Source organism: Erpetoichthys calabaricus, chromosome 1 (genome assembly GCF_900747795.2).
Source record: "Erpetoichthys calabaricus chromosome 1, fErpCal1.3, whole genome shotgun sequence".
Lineage (NCBI taxonomy): Eukaryota > Metazoa > Chordata > Cladistia > Polypteriformes > Polypteridae > Erpetoichthys > Erpetoichthys calabaricus.
In genome coordinates this window covers 51,979,339-51,992,620 of record NC_041394.2, presented here as the reverse complement: position 1 = coordinate 51,992,620, position 13,282 = coordinate 51,979,339, and the positions used below count along the sequence as shown (strand labels likewise).

At 40.3% G+C, this 13,282-nt stretch overlaps 1 pseudogene; it reads right to left on the bottom strand.

The window, feature by feature from the left end:
- Window positions 1-7,541: 7,541 nt before the first annotated feature.
- On the bottom strand, window positions 7,542-7,689 carry LOC114669503 (uncharacterized; annotated as a pseudogene).
- Between the last annotated feature and the right edge of the window lie 5,593 nt (window positions 7,690-13,282).

Genomic DNA, 13,282 nt, shown 5'->3' with positions numbered 1-13,282 from the left:
CGGGTTGTAAGAAAAGTAGGAGTCCCCAGGTCCTTTACTAGTTCCCCCTGGCGGCACCCACGGCTCCCAAAAGGGCTGAGAAAATGGACTTCACGTCCCATGATGCCCTGTGGGAATCCGGGGTACATTTATCATCCAGGGGATCTGCCACCTAGCGTCCTGGGGGACGTAGTGTCCTGGAAAGGCTGCCCTTCTCCATTCTTCCCATCCTGGGACGTCCAGACTGGATTGAGCTGCTGGTCATCTCTCACAATAGATATACAGTAAAATTAAGAGAAGTAGAGTCCTTAAATATAGAATTGTTTTGTTAAGTCTGTAAATGACAGTCCAATGATGAGGTTGGGTGGCCATGCTGGACAGAAAAAGCAAACAAAAAAAGAATTCTAGTTAAGCTGAAGGAAAAAAAAAATCTATAGGGGTTATAAGCCCAAAAGACCACCCAGACCTGACTGGGCATTCTGACTAGCATAAATGTCCATAAATAGCTCATTATTGTTTTTATTTAAGGCTTCGTCTTAGAGGATTCAATACAGGTAGTCTCATGGCAGGTTGGGGTATCCACTTTCATTCAGACATTCAGACATAATAGGTGGCTACAGAGGACTTTGATTAGGTGGCGGTGGGGCTGCAGTGGTAGAAGACTCTTAGCGGTATTCCAGATCCTGGATCTCAGCCCCCAAGACTCTACAGCAACCCCTCAGAAAAGCCAGTTTAGTCCGTTTTATGTGTTCCCGGGCACTCTACAACTTGCGGAAATAGGATGGTAGGTCTTCTTTTTGTCGTTGTTCTGACACCAATGTAATGCAGACACCCGAGTGCCCAAAATGGATCCTCTTGCACTTTACTTGGCTCTGTAGGTAGCTCACTATCCTTAAAAGGACTGAATCACCACTGCACATCTGAATGGAACTCTATCTGTGACATTGCAGGCTTGCTGTTTTTATGAGGCGAACCTGCCGCTGGTGATGGGACGATGCCAATTCGTATTATGTGGTGACTCATCCTTGGCTAATTCAACTTGTGCAACGCTGTTACAATATCACTAAATACTGTAACTGGCTATTGTGGACAGGCTCTAAGAACAGCATTTCTAATGATACAACAGGCTTGCTGAAAGACCACTGAAATCTAGTAATTAAATAAATACAAAATAATGGCAGCCCATAGCCCGGTCAGGCCCCATGCTCTTCACATTCTCTCCTTTGTTTTCCTTTTAAAATATACGTCTTTGAAAGCTTTGCACTATCATTTCCATTCTGAGGGCTAACGGGAGTCTTAAATGTTTTATTAATTTTATACATAGTTATTTATTTATCAGAAGGAAGCTACAAATTCTAAGAGCATAGTGCAATTACAAACACACCAGTGGAACATGCAGACCTCCAGTCCTCAAATAAAAAGGAATCAAAAAAGGGGTGAAATCCACAAATATAACGATCAACCGGATTATGAATTCTGAACATGATGGCACCATGTACTGGGGGATTCATTACCTTTAAAAAGTAACTTAGTTACATTACTGAATACTTACAAAAAAAGTAATCAACTATCTTATATAATTACCTATTATAAAATGAGATCTGTTACAAACAGTGCATCACATTTACTTCTTTTGTATAAAAAAATGTACATTAAAGTGGCCAGCATGTCATTAAATCCTAAGCTCATATCTGAACCTTCGCAAAACTGACCAGAAACACTGGCACATTACACATGGTAATTTTCTTGTGTTTTATAAATATGTGGAGTCCCTTGTAGTGCTGTGCAGTAAATAGCATCCAACCTCTTTTAACATTCCCCGACCTGAGCCACCGATGCAAGACCACAGTAACAAATGTCCTGACTCACTTGAGAGATGAAGAGTATCAACCTGCCCGTGTAATGCAGGTCGCCGTCAGGACCTGTGCCACATTTCTTATCCCATCCCATATGTGGACTGAGCACACATCCAAGCAGGTGGTGAGCGCACCTTTCACAAAAGGAAGCAGCCCTGGTCACTCTGCCAAGATTATTGTGAGGGTCTTCAGTTGGCAAAGCAGGTTTCATGTCAGACCTACAGCATGATCGCTCAGCCATAGCTAAAGTATCAGTGATGTAGGACGGTGCACGCTGGTTGCCTTGCCTGCCAATGCTGCATGGATGTGCACATATCATGCGGAAGTCCTAAAGCGTGGCCAGTGTGGGCCTCACGTGTAATTCTGGGATCGCATTTGGGTCAGATTAGCGGTGTGATCAATTGTCTGTACTTGTCGTGAGTAGAACAGCAGTGCACGCATATCCTGCAACATCAGGTCCGCTGCCACATCTATGCCATCCATGAAAGGTACTTGAAGTCCAATTTCGGTCCTACCATCCCACGATCGCCCAACTCATGTGTCGCATTGTATGTGTCATGGCATAAGCTGTTATAAAACACATTGTTATGGAGCACTGGTGGGTTCTGAGGGTCACACAGTCAGTCAGTTGTAATGATTGAAACAGCAGCCTTTCAATTTGCCATTCAATGTCTTAACTGCTATGCAGCACTTTCATTGGTTAGAATTTATTTTATATTAGGGGGTCAGTTTATTAGCACTGCTGCCTTATGGCTCAGGGTCTGAATCCTGTACTTGATTGTTGTCTGTATGGACTCTGCATGTTCTTCATGTGTCTGTGTAACCAGGTATTTCAGTTTTCCTTCCACGTCCCTAAAGACATGTGTGATAGTTTAACTGGTGAATGGAACTGGATGTAGGGGTGTGTGTGATTGCCCCTTTACGATTGACTTGTGCGCTGACAACAGCTGGCTCCTTCCCTACAGCCATTGCTGTCAGGAAAGGTTTACCCTCCACACTGACTATCAGTTGGATTAAAGAAGCCTGAGATGGCATGATGCCTTCACAAATAAAAACTAAAGAGTAAACACTCCAGTTGATACTCCTAAAGAAATGAGATCACAAAGACACACTTGTAAATCATCCAAGTTCCTAGAAAAATACGTCTGAGGCAAGGCTGTACAATGGCCAGGGGAGCTGTTCCTCTTTCTTTTCACTTTGCTCTTCACATTTTTTCATCTCTTGAAAATAACAGCGGCTGCTCTCAGTTCATGTAAAGCTCTGCAGAGTCCAATGCCACCTCCATGTGAGGCCAGCAGCCGGCAAAGTTGTAGGAGGTCAAGAAAGAGAAAAGAAAGAGAAGATGAGCTGACAGAACTCAGAGAGACAGTCGGGCTAAGAAATTGGAGGCTCAGGCTTTTGCCGCTGGTCTGACTTGGAGAGGATGGGCTTACAGATGAATTTTTACAGCTGCACTCCTTTGTTTAAAAATGCATAGCCTCAATCTCCCACTACTCCAAAGTCTTGAAGCACCTCATTAGACTTTCAGGTCACGTAAAGGCAGTTGGCGGGGTCTCACAGATGAAATTTCTTTTTTAAAAATGGATACAAAGCTGGTAGTTCTGCTCTTTATTTTTTCTTGGTTAGCTTGTAAGCAAAATGGCTTCACTCTCCATCTAAGCTGTCAGATACCAGATTCCTGATGTATTTCTTTTGGATTTTAGTGGAATCAATGGTTTATTATCAAGAATAATACAAACAATTTGCCCATTTGCCATGCAAATATTCTCTGTGGGCTTCCTGGTGGGCTGAGTGCTGCATTTTCCTTAAGAGGTGGGAAAGAGAGTTGGGGTTACATCCAACAGAGAAAATGGGAGCTGCTAAGGCGCAATACCGATATTTGATTGAACTGAGAAATTAGGGGTGAGCATAAATATCAGACCAGTGGGTAAGAACGGGGTATTTAACGGGTGATAAAAGATCTCTCTGAAAGTCAATATATAAATTAAAGACTGACACAATGATAGAAGATTCCAACCCTCAAGTCGAATGCCTGCATCTGACAGATTTATACATTTTTCTGAGTATCATGTATCCATCAAAGGTTTGTTTTCTTTAAAACTTGCATTTACTGGTATTGCATTTTTGTTTCCTTTGCCACATTTACCAACTTTAATACAAAGGTATTATCACTGCCTTTGAGCTTTCGAGATCTGGTCAGGGTCAGGTTGGGGAGCATGCAGTGGTACAGCATGTTGCTGCACTCACCACACGACGAAACAGCTTGGGATCCCAGTTGGCAACCCCCCAGGCAGACACGCAGTCCAGTCCCACCCTCTGGAAATGACCGTCTATCTGCTGCAGCCAGGTGTTACATGGCATTGCCCTTGGCCTGGTCCAGCGACACAGGTCCTCAAAAAAAATGTGAATTTCCCCTTGGGATTAATAAAGTATCTATCTATCTATCTATCTATCTATCTATCTATCTATCTATCTATCTATCTATCTATCTATCTATCTATCTATCTATCTATCTATCTATCTATCTATCTATCTATCTATCTATCTATCTATCTATCTATCTATCTATCTATCTATCTATCTACCTATCTATCTATCTAAACAATGATCTGGAATCACGCCACATAGTTGTAGTGCCATAACTGACGCTCTCTCACAATGCAGGTAATGTGTCTCATTCAGGACTCGATGAGCAACTACTCATTTGAGCCAGCGTTTCCCAAGGATTCTCTGAAAAATAGCGTCCATGTCTTGCAACCACATAGCAAGACAGAAAGCACCAGGACTCTAAAGACTTGGACCTTTGTCATTTTGCAAAGATACTGGGAGTGTCACACACCTTTCCAGCGACCTCAAAGAAGTAAAATTTAAAACATAGTTAACAGTAGCATTTTTAGCATGTAGATTATAGACCATACTAGAATTTTCCATTATGTGTGTAGACGTCGCTAACATAAACACTAACTTACTAATAATGTCTGCCCCACAGTTGATAATGACCTGCGAAACTTTACACACTTGACCTGTCTTGACTGGCGTCCGATCTTTGTGATACCCACTGACATCATCATCATCTGACAAAACGTAGTCATCTAGATTTAAATATTATAGTAAGTAAGAAGAGAGCCTCACAACCACACACTTACCAGGAAAATCTTCTGACTATGAACTGCCTAATTGCAAACTGCAACACCACAACTTCAGAATTGAACGACTTTGAAGTGAAAAAGAACAAACCACAAAAACATGGAAAGAACACGCAGACTACACACACTGCATGACTTGATCTGCACACCGCACTCTCATGGCAGCACTAACTACCATGCAGGTGCGTGTTTGCTGCTCAACATGATGCTGTCAGACTGTTGAAAATCGATTTTCTACTCACAGGCCTGTTCTTTCTGCTCCAGAATTCTGCACTTCTTTCAAACAAGAGCATCATACTGCTGCCTTCTTTTCCACAAAGTCATTGGAGCACATATTTGTGTCTTTTTCTAATTTAGGACAGTCTTCCTCAGTCGTGGCTGAGAATCAAGGTCCAGTGTAATATCTTGTGCCATTCTGCATTCCTGACATTGCATTCCTGACATTGATCTCCTTTCTTTATTGTTCACACTGCATGTGGGTTAGGTGAATTGGTGTTGCTAAATGGGCACAATTGTGTGTGTGTGTGTGAGTGTGTGTGAGTGTGTTCACATTGCGATGGACTGGTGTCCCATCCAGAGATTGCTCTTGCTTTGTGACCTTGCTCAGTATAAACAGTGTAATTAAATGGACTTTTGGTGGCACTGTTGCCCACCTTTTTCCCAACAGACAGACGCATGACACAGGTTAAAAGCACTAAGAAGACATTTGATATTTTTCTTCTTTCAAAATAGTACCTCCAAAGCCCCACAGCCACAATAAACACATCAATAAAGCAATAATAATTCCTAATTTCTCCTCTACACCTCCAGCAAGCTCTGTCCTCTACTTCTCAACTCTGGCTCGCTTGCTGAGTTCACAGCAGACCTTTAAGTAGTCCTTGACCAGGATGGAGAACTAGTAATTTCTTCAGCCCGGAAGTACTTCTGTGCTTCTGTCCCCGTGACTTTGAAGCACTTCTGGGCTATGTAAACAGTAGGGAATCCCCAGTCTCCCTGCAGCGTCTCCTGGCAGCACCCACGGGACCCAGCAGGGCTGTGTTGCCGAACTCCAAGTCCCATAATGCCCTGTGGGCATCTGGGGCATTGCTGAAGTCCAGGGAAGCTGCCATCTTTCATCCTGGGGGAGGCAGTGTCCTTGATAAGCTGCCTTCCCCCATCCGTTCCATTACTGGGGCGTCCTGGTCAGAATTACAACAGGTTTGAAAGATGGATGGATGGATGTGACTAACTTTAAGGGAGTAAATAATATTGGACTTTTCATAGCTTTTTTGCTGTTGTGTGTTGCATGAAAAGCTCAAACCAGAAGTGCCAATGGGTGACTAAGAAAAAAAAAAGCAACAGGCGGTCCTGGTTTTAATATGGGTGCTGGCACTAGGCACATTCCCACTGCAGAAACTTTATTCAAAGATTCTTTAGTAACTCATCATTCCCACCACAGGAACTCAGGCCATGTGTAGTTCCTGGTAGGAAGATCCTGGTACTTTTTTAGCCCCTACAACCAGAAACTACCGAGGGTGGTATTTGGGCAATGAATTGTGCTGAATTGTTGACCACAAGCACTGGTACCATCTTATAAATTTATTACTAGTTTGGTCTTTGGAGAGTTATCATTGAAGATGGAATGCTGGACTTTGCACCACATCACTCTACATAGCAGTCTCCCTGAAGTGCAATGCCACACAGCTCATTGAAGCAATAGTTTCCCCACGAACCCCTGAATACACCTCACTCCACATCATATCACTCTTCTTTGCATTTTGCATATTTTACATAAAGGATACAGTTTCTGTTGTGTGGTGTAAATGCAATATGCCAAAGTGGCCAGGGATCACAAGTGGCCCAGGGTCTGCATTATACAGGAAGTCATTGGTTCCTGAAAACAAAGTTCCAGTGGTGGGAAAATGTCAACTGAAGTTCCATCACTAAACTGTAAAGCTCCGGTTGCATATATGCACTCATTAATTCATAATTAAATACATTTATATAGCGCTTGCCTAACTCAATCAAAGCCCTGTAGGTAGGGAGATGTGATCCACTTCAACAAATACCTATGTAAAGTGGTCACCCAGATGATGCGAAAGCAGACAATCTTGTGCCAGTATGTTCACCACATATTCAGTAATTAGGTCTTGATGGAATGAGAGAGAGAGAGAGAGAGAGAGAGAGAGAGCCAATTAGAGATGGGGATGATTATGGAGCCAGAATGACCAGTTCATGGTGGGAAATTTAGCCAAGACATCAGGAAACACCATACTCTTTTTAAAAGATACCCAGGGATATTTTATGACCACAGAGATCTCAGTTTTACATCTCATCCTAAGGACAACACCCATCGTTACAGCCCCCCTTCACTGGAGTGGGAAATTGGGATCCACACACAGACCACAGGATACGTGCACCCTGCTGGCTTCACTAACACCTCTTCCACCAATAACTCAAGCTTTTTCTGGATGGTCTTGCTTCCAAGTACTGACCAGACCCAGACTTGCTTATTTTCAGGTGGACTACCTATTTTGAAGTGCAGGTGGCATGGCTGCTTGACCAAAAAGCAAAAAAAAATCAGGGGAGAGTATGAATGCAGTCCTCCACTACCACAAATTATGCATCTGGGGAATTCACAAGGTTCAGCACATCTGGATTGCAATGGATGAGCCTCAATCTGGAGAACCACCTTAGTGATCAGGGTATCTCCGCTGCCAGGTAAATATGAGTATAGTAAACACTGCAGTGCCAATTAGTCCTCAGCTTGCAGCATCCAACACAAAGATAATTTCACATATTTTCTAGATAACTAATTACACTGAGCATATGATAGCCCAGTGCTTCCTAAACTCAGTCCTGGGGGTCCACTATGGCTGCAGGTTTTTGTTCCAACCGGATTCACAATCAGTGACAACACCTGATAACACTGAGTTCAATTAATTAACTGGCACTTTTATCCTTTTCTCTTATTCTACATTTAGAAAAGCACAACAGTGTGATTTTACATTTATAAGACATTTAGAAATATTAATGCTCTTGCTATAGATTTAAATTCTTAATTCTCTTTTGTTGATTGCATTATATTTTGCCCTTTCTCTGTGTAGTTTTCCCCCTTCGTTCTATCTTATTAATGACAATTAAAAACAAGCAGAGCAGACACACACGCAAACAACACTGAATAATCAAAGGCTGCAACTATTTTAGCATCGGACCCAGTAATTAGTAAATAATGGAAAAGTGGAATGAAAATCAAGATGAAAATATTGTTAAAAAGAAAAAAAAACATTATTCCCATGTAACTGCTTGGTACATTTTAATATATATATATATATTTCTTTTTTTGCTGAACTTAATTTTCTAATTTCTATTTTATTCCCATAGTGAGAAGTCAAGCAAAATGATACCTTTTATTGGCTAACTAAAAAGATTACAATATGCATGTTTTTGAGTCAACTTGTGCACCTTCTTCAGGCAGTTTGTAATCAGTAATTATAATTTGCCTGAAGAAGGGGCCTGATTTACCTCGAAAGCTTGCATATTGTAATCTTTTTAGTTAGCCAATAAAAGGTGTCCTTTTGCTTGACTTCTCACTACATTCATAATGGCTAACACGGTACTACACCCTAATACTATATTATTCCTAAAACACAGAACTTGGGAAATAACAGTATACTTCATTATCCCAGAAGTCCAATTAAAAACAGAAGATGGTTGTAACAAAAACCTGCAGCCACAATGTGTCCCCAGGACCGAGTTTGGGAAACACTGTGATAGAATATTGAAAAAAAAAACTCTTCAGAAAATAAAGCCAAGGTTTGTTCTAAACCTTTTAATAAGTTAAATTACCAAGGAAAGCTTATTACTTATTTTGCACAACATCTGGTTAGGCCAAGCCCCGGGGCCCTTAATGCTGAAACGCTACTGGTAGTTAACAATAAATAACATGGTTAAGGCTTTGGCAGCATCCCTGTTTAGTGTCCTTCTTACACACAATGACCATCTTTTCATGTCAGGACACATAGTAGGATCTGCCCAAAAGGTAGGACTCAAAACACCCGATGGCAGTCCCCGTGACACCAGGCTCAGTGAGGGTGGCACCAAGGATGTGATGGTTGACCACGTCAAAGGCAGTAGAGAGACTTAATGGGATGAGCACAGATGACATGTTGGTAGCTCTGGCCTGATTACAGGCAAACAGCTGTAGAAATGTTCTACTTTGAATTTTTATTTTAAATAATCTCCCCTTTAACACAATGCTGATTTTAAAATGCTGCATTGCGACGCCTGCCTCTTTTTTTATCTGATGATATTTGTGTTCACTCTGTCAGATGTTCTTCAATTCAATTACTTTTGATGGAGCCCTGTGTGCTTTAGCTACAAGGTTTAAAATGTTTTAATATATATGGTGATTAATATCTGTACACTGGATGTTTTGTTGTTGTTTGTAGCTTGAACAAAACATTACCAGTCAAGAGAAGAATGCCCAGAAACACTACTTTTATATAAATGGGTTTCTCTGTACAGGAAAGATGTTCATTCAAGCTTTGTACACCTGATCCTTAGAATATCTAAAGGATATTATTAACAACATCCACTACAAAGCAAAAAGATGTTCTTTTGTTGGGTGCTCAGTGAACCCCTCTGTCACAGTCTAGAGACATTTGGGTGGATCTGTGCTGCCTTTTTTATCATCAATTGAAAATATTTATTTCTTTTTGTGAATTTACGGATTTCATTTTTTTAGATAAAGTGTCATGAATGTCTATCTATCTATCTATCTATCTATCTATCTATCTATCTATCTATCTATCTATCTATCTATCTATCTATCTATCTATCTATCTATCTATCTATCTATCTATCTATCTATCTATCTATCTATCTATCTATCTATCTATCTATCTATCTATAAACAAACACATTTGGATTATACAAGACACTAAACTAACTAAAGGACTGCTGCTATGGCAAGGCAAGCACAATGCTCGTGCATCGCCTGAGTCTGAACCCCTCTATTGCTGCCTAATGTCACAATGTTAATGAAGTGCCCAGAGATGATTATGAGTGCTAAAAAGTTATTGTTAGATGATAACAAGAACAAATTGCTCAGGCAAAGCAAGGTACAGAACTGGAGTTGTGAAGAACATAAGAACAAGACGATGCCCAAGAGTCAGTGATAAAAATGTAGTATAAGACCTGTGAATCCTTCATATTAACACATAAGTTGACCACCGTGTCAATATGCCACACTGCAGTGAGATGAATAACCTGCGGTATCAAGTCAGACCTTGACCCACATATACTAAATAATTATAGGCCTATTTCAAATTTACCGTTTCTCTCTAAAATACTAGAAAAAGTAGTCGCCAGTCAGCTTCAGACACACCTTACGCATTACAATTTATTTGAGAAATTCCAGTCTGGTTTTCGCACTGGTCATAGTACAGAAACGGCACTAACACGGGTTGTAAATGACATTCTGATATCCTCTGATGAAGGAAACTCCACTGTAATTATGTTGTTGGACTTAAGTTTAGCGTTTGACACCATCGACCATTCTATTTTACTGCACAGGCTAGAAAATGATGTTGGGCTTACAGGCACCGTTCTCACTTGGTTTAGTTCTTACTTATCAAATCGATTGCAATATGTACAGAAATGTGCTGACAGTACTCCATCATTATACACAGAAGTTCAATATGGTGTCCCGTACTGGGACCTTTACTGTTTTCACTGTACATGCTTCCACTGGGATCTCTCATTAGGAAACATAATGTTAATTTTCACACATTTAAATCAAATGAAGTTTCTCCAATGTTGTCTTTAATTAGTTGTGTTAGTGAATTAAAGGAGTGGATGAATGAGAACTACTTGTCTTTAAATACAGATAAAACAGAGATGTTAATTGTTGGAGGGAATGATGCTGATCACAACAATATTTTGTCATCATTTAACTCAGTTGGAATCCCAGTCAATTTTACTGAATCAGCCCGCAATCTAGGAGTTATCTTTGACTCTAGCATGTCATTTAAAACGCATATTACAAAGTTGTCTAAAACATGTTTCTTCCATCTTAAAAATGTTAGGAAATTAAGGCGCTTTTTAAATAAACAGGATTCTGAGAAACTAATTCATGCATTTATCTCTAGTAGGATTGACTTCTGCAATGCGGTGTTCACTGGATGTTCAAACTGTTCTTTATACAGCCTCCAGTTAATCCAAAATGCGGCTGCAAGAATTATTACAAGAACAAGAAAATACGAACACATAACTCCAGTTCTTAAATCCTTACACTGGCTCCCGGTTAAGTTTAGGGCAGATTTCAAAATCCTTCTTTTAACATATAAAGCATTAAATGGTCGAGGTCCGGCTTACTTGTCTGAACTTATCATGACTTACAAACCTGAGCGCACATTAAGATCTGAAGATGCCGGTCTGCTTATGATTCCAAGGATTAATAAAATAACAGTGGGAGGTCGAGCTTTTAGTTACAGGGCCCCTAAACTGTGGAATGGTCTGCCTGCTACTATAAGAGATGCCCCTTCGGTCTCAGCTTTTAAATCCCGGCTGAAGACTCACTACTTCAGTTTAGCATATCCTGACTAGAGCTGCTGATTAACTGTACAGACTGCATCTCTGTTGTTAGTCATTAGCACTAAAACATAAGTAACATGACAGTTATAATTGTATACTAACCCTCACTTATTCTGTTTTTCTTCTCGGTACTCAAATGTGGCACTTGGTGCCACGGCCCACCTGCCAAGTTGTTTTGCCTGCCTAAGTAAAAGTCATCCCAGATGGAGGATCGCAGGAATCGTGGGAAAGAGGGGTCCTTTCATCAGATTGGCTGGCCCAGCGCTGTTTCAGCCGTGGAATGGCCAAATGGGGGAGACAGCTTGAAGGATGAGGTCTCCAGGACTCTACACAAATCCAAATCTTAATATGGGATATATCATCTACTGTTAAATTCTGCTCTGTACTTCTAAAATGTATATTTTTTATTTCTTACTATATTGAGAAATTGTTCTGTTCTGTGTACTGCATTGTATTGTATTGACCCCCTTCTTTTGACACCCACTGCACGCCCAACCTACCTGGAAAGGGGTCTCTCTTTGAACTGCTTTTCCCAAGGTTTCTCCCATTTTTCCCTACAAGGTTTTTTTGGGAGTTTTTCCTTGTCTTCTTAGAGAGTCAAGGCTGGGGGGCTGTCAAGAGGCAGGGCCTGTTAAAGCCCATTGCGGCACTTCCTGTGTGATTTTGGGCTATACAAAAATAAACTGTATTGTATTGTACTGATGTTTAATAAGTGTTATGAAGAGCAAGAGAAGCCTTTGTTAAGACTAGTTTAGGCTTTGCAAGTGTTACCTTAGATTGTTATCTAGGATAGTTTCTCAGCATTTATATTTAGTCACAATTTGATGACACCTGAAATGCATTTTAACATATCTTGATTACATTTCCAAATATCTTAAAATAGCTTCTTATACATTTTGAGGTATTAAATTATATTTTATTTTTCACAGACAGCAACATAAACAGTACAATATGTAGTTAAATTCTAAGTTGCTAAGCTTCAAGACTGTGCTTTGCAAGAAGAATATAAAACATTAAACAACAAATATGACATGATTTCAGTAAAAATGTTAAATGACAGCAGTAGTGGGCATTATATTAATATTATAAAAATATATAAACAATAGGGGATCATGTAGCTCCAGGCACTGTCCTCATTTAGGATGCAGATGGACTGTGGACAGAAGCTCATCCTCAGTCTCTCTGAATCTCAAATGTATTTCAAAATATCTGAAAATGATAGAAAGTCCCATTAAAAACAGCCTGTTTGACAAAAAGTCTTTTTTAGACTTTTATTTGAAATTTATCAACATGTACAGGAAGTTATTTTATGATATCCTGTAATCTGTTTGAGATGTTGTGAATTTGTTAAAAAGATCTTGAAATAATTGTATTATCTGGTATGTGTAGTTCACGCATTGGCAGCTGTAGCAGCAGGTATCTTAAATATTGAGATATACAGAGGTGATTTGTTTTCCTACAGGACAATGATGAGAGCATAAGAGTAAAGTGGCTTTAGAGTGGTGTAAAAACAACAATGTTAATGTCCCAGAGTGGCCGAATCAGAGTCCAGATCTCATACCAATTGGGAATTTGGACTTAAAAGCCGTTTACTCGCCATCCCCATGACATGTGACAGAACTCGAAAAGTTTTCCAAACAAGAATGGAAGAAAAATTGAGGCATCCAGATGTGCAAAGCTGAAAGAGATCTTTGCTGACAGACTCATTGCTGTCAATCTGCCAAA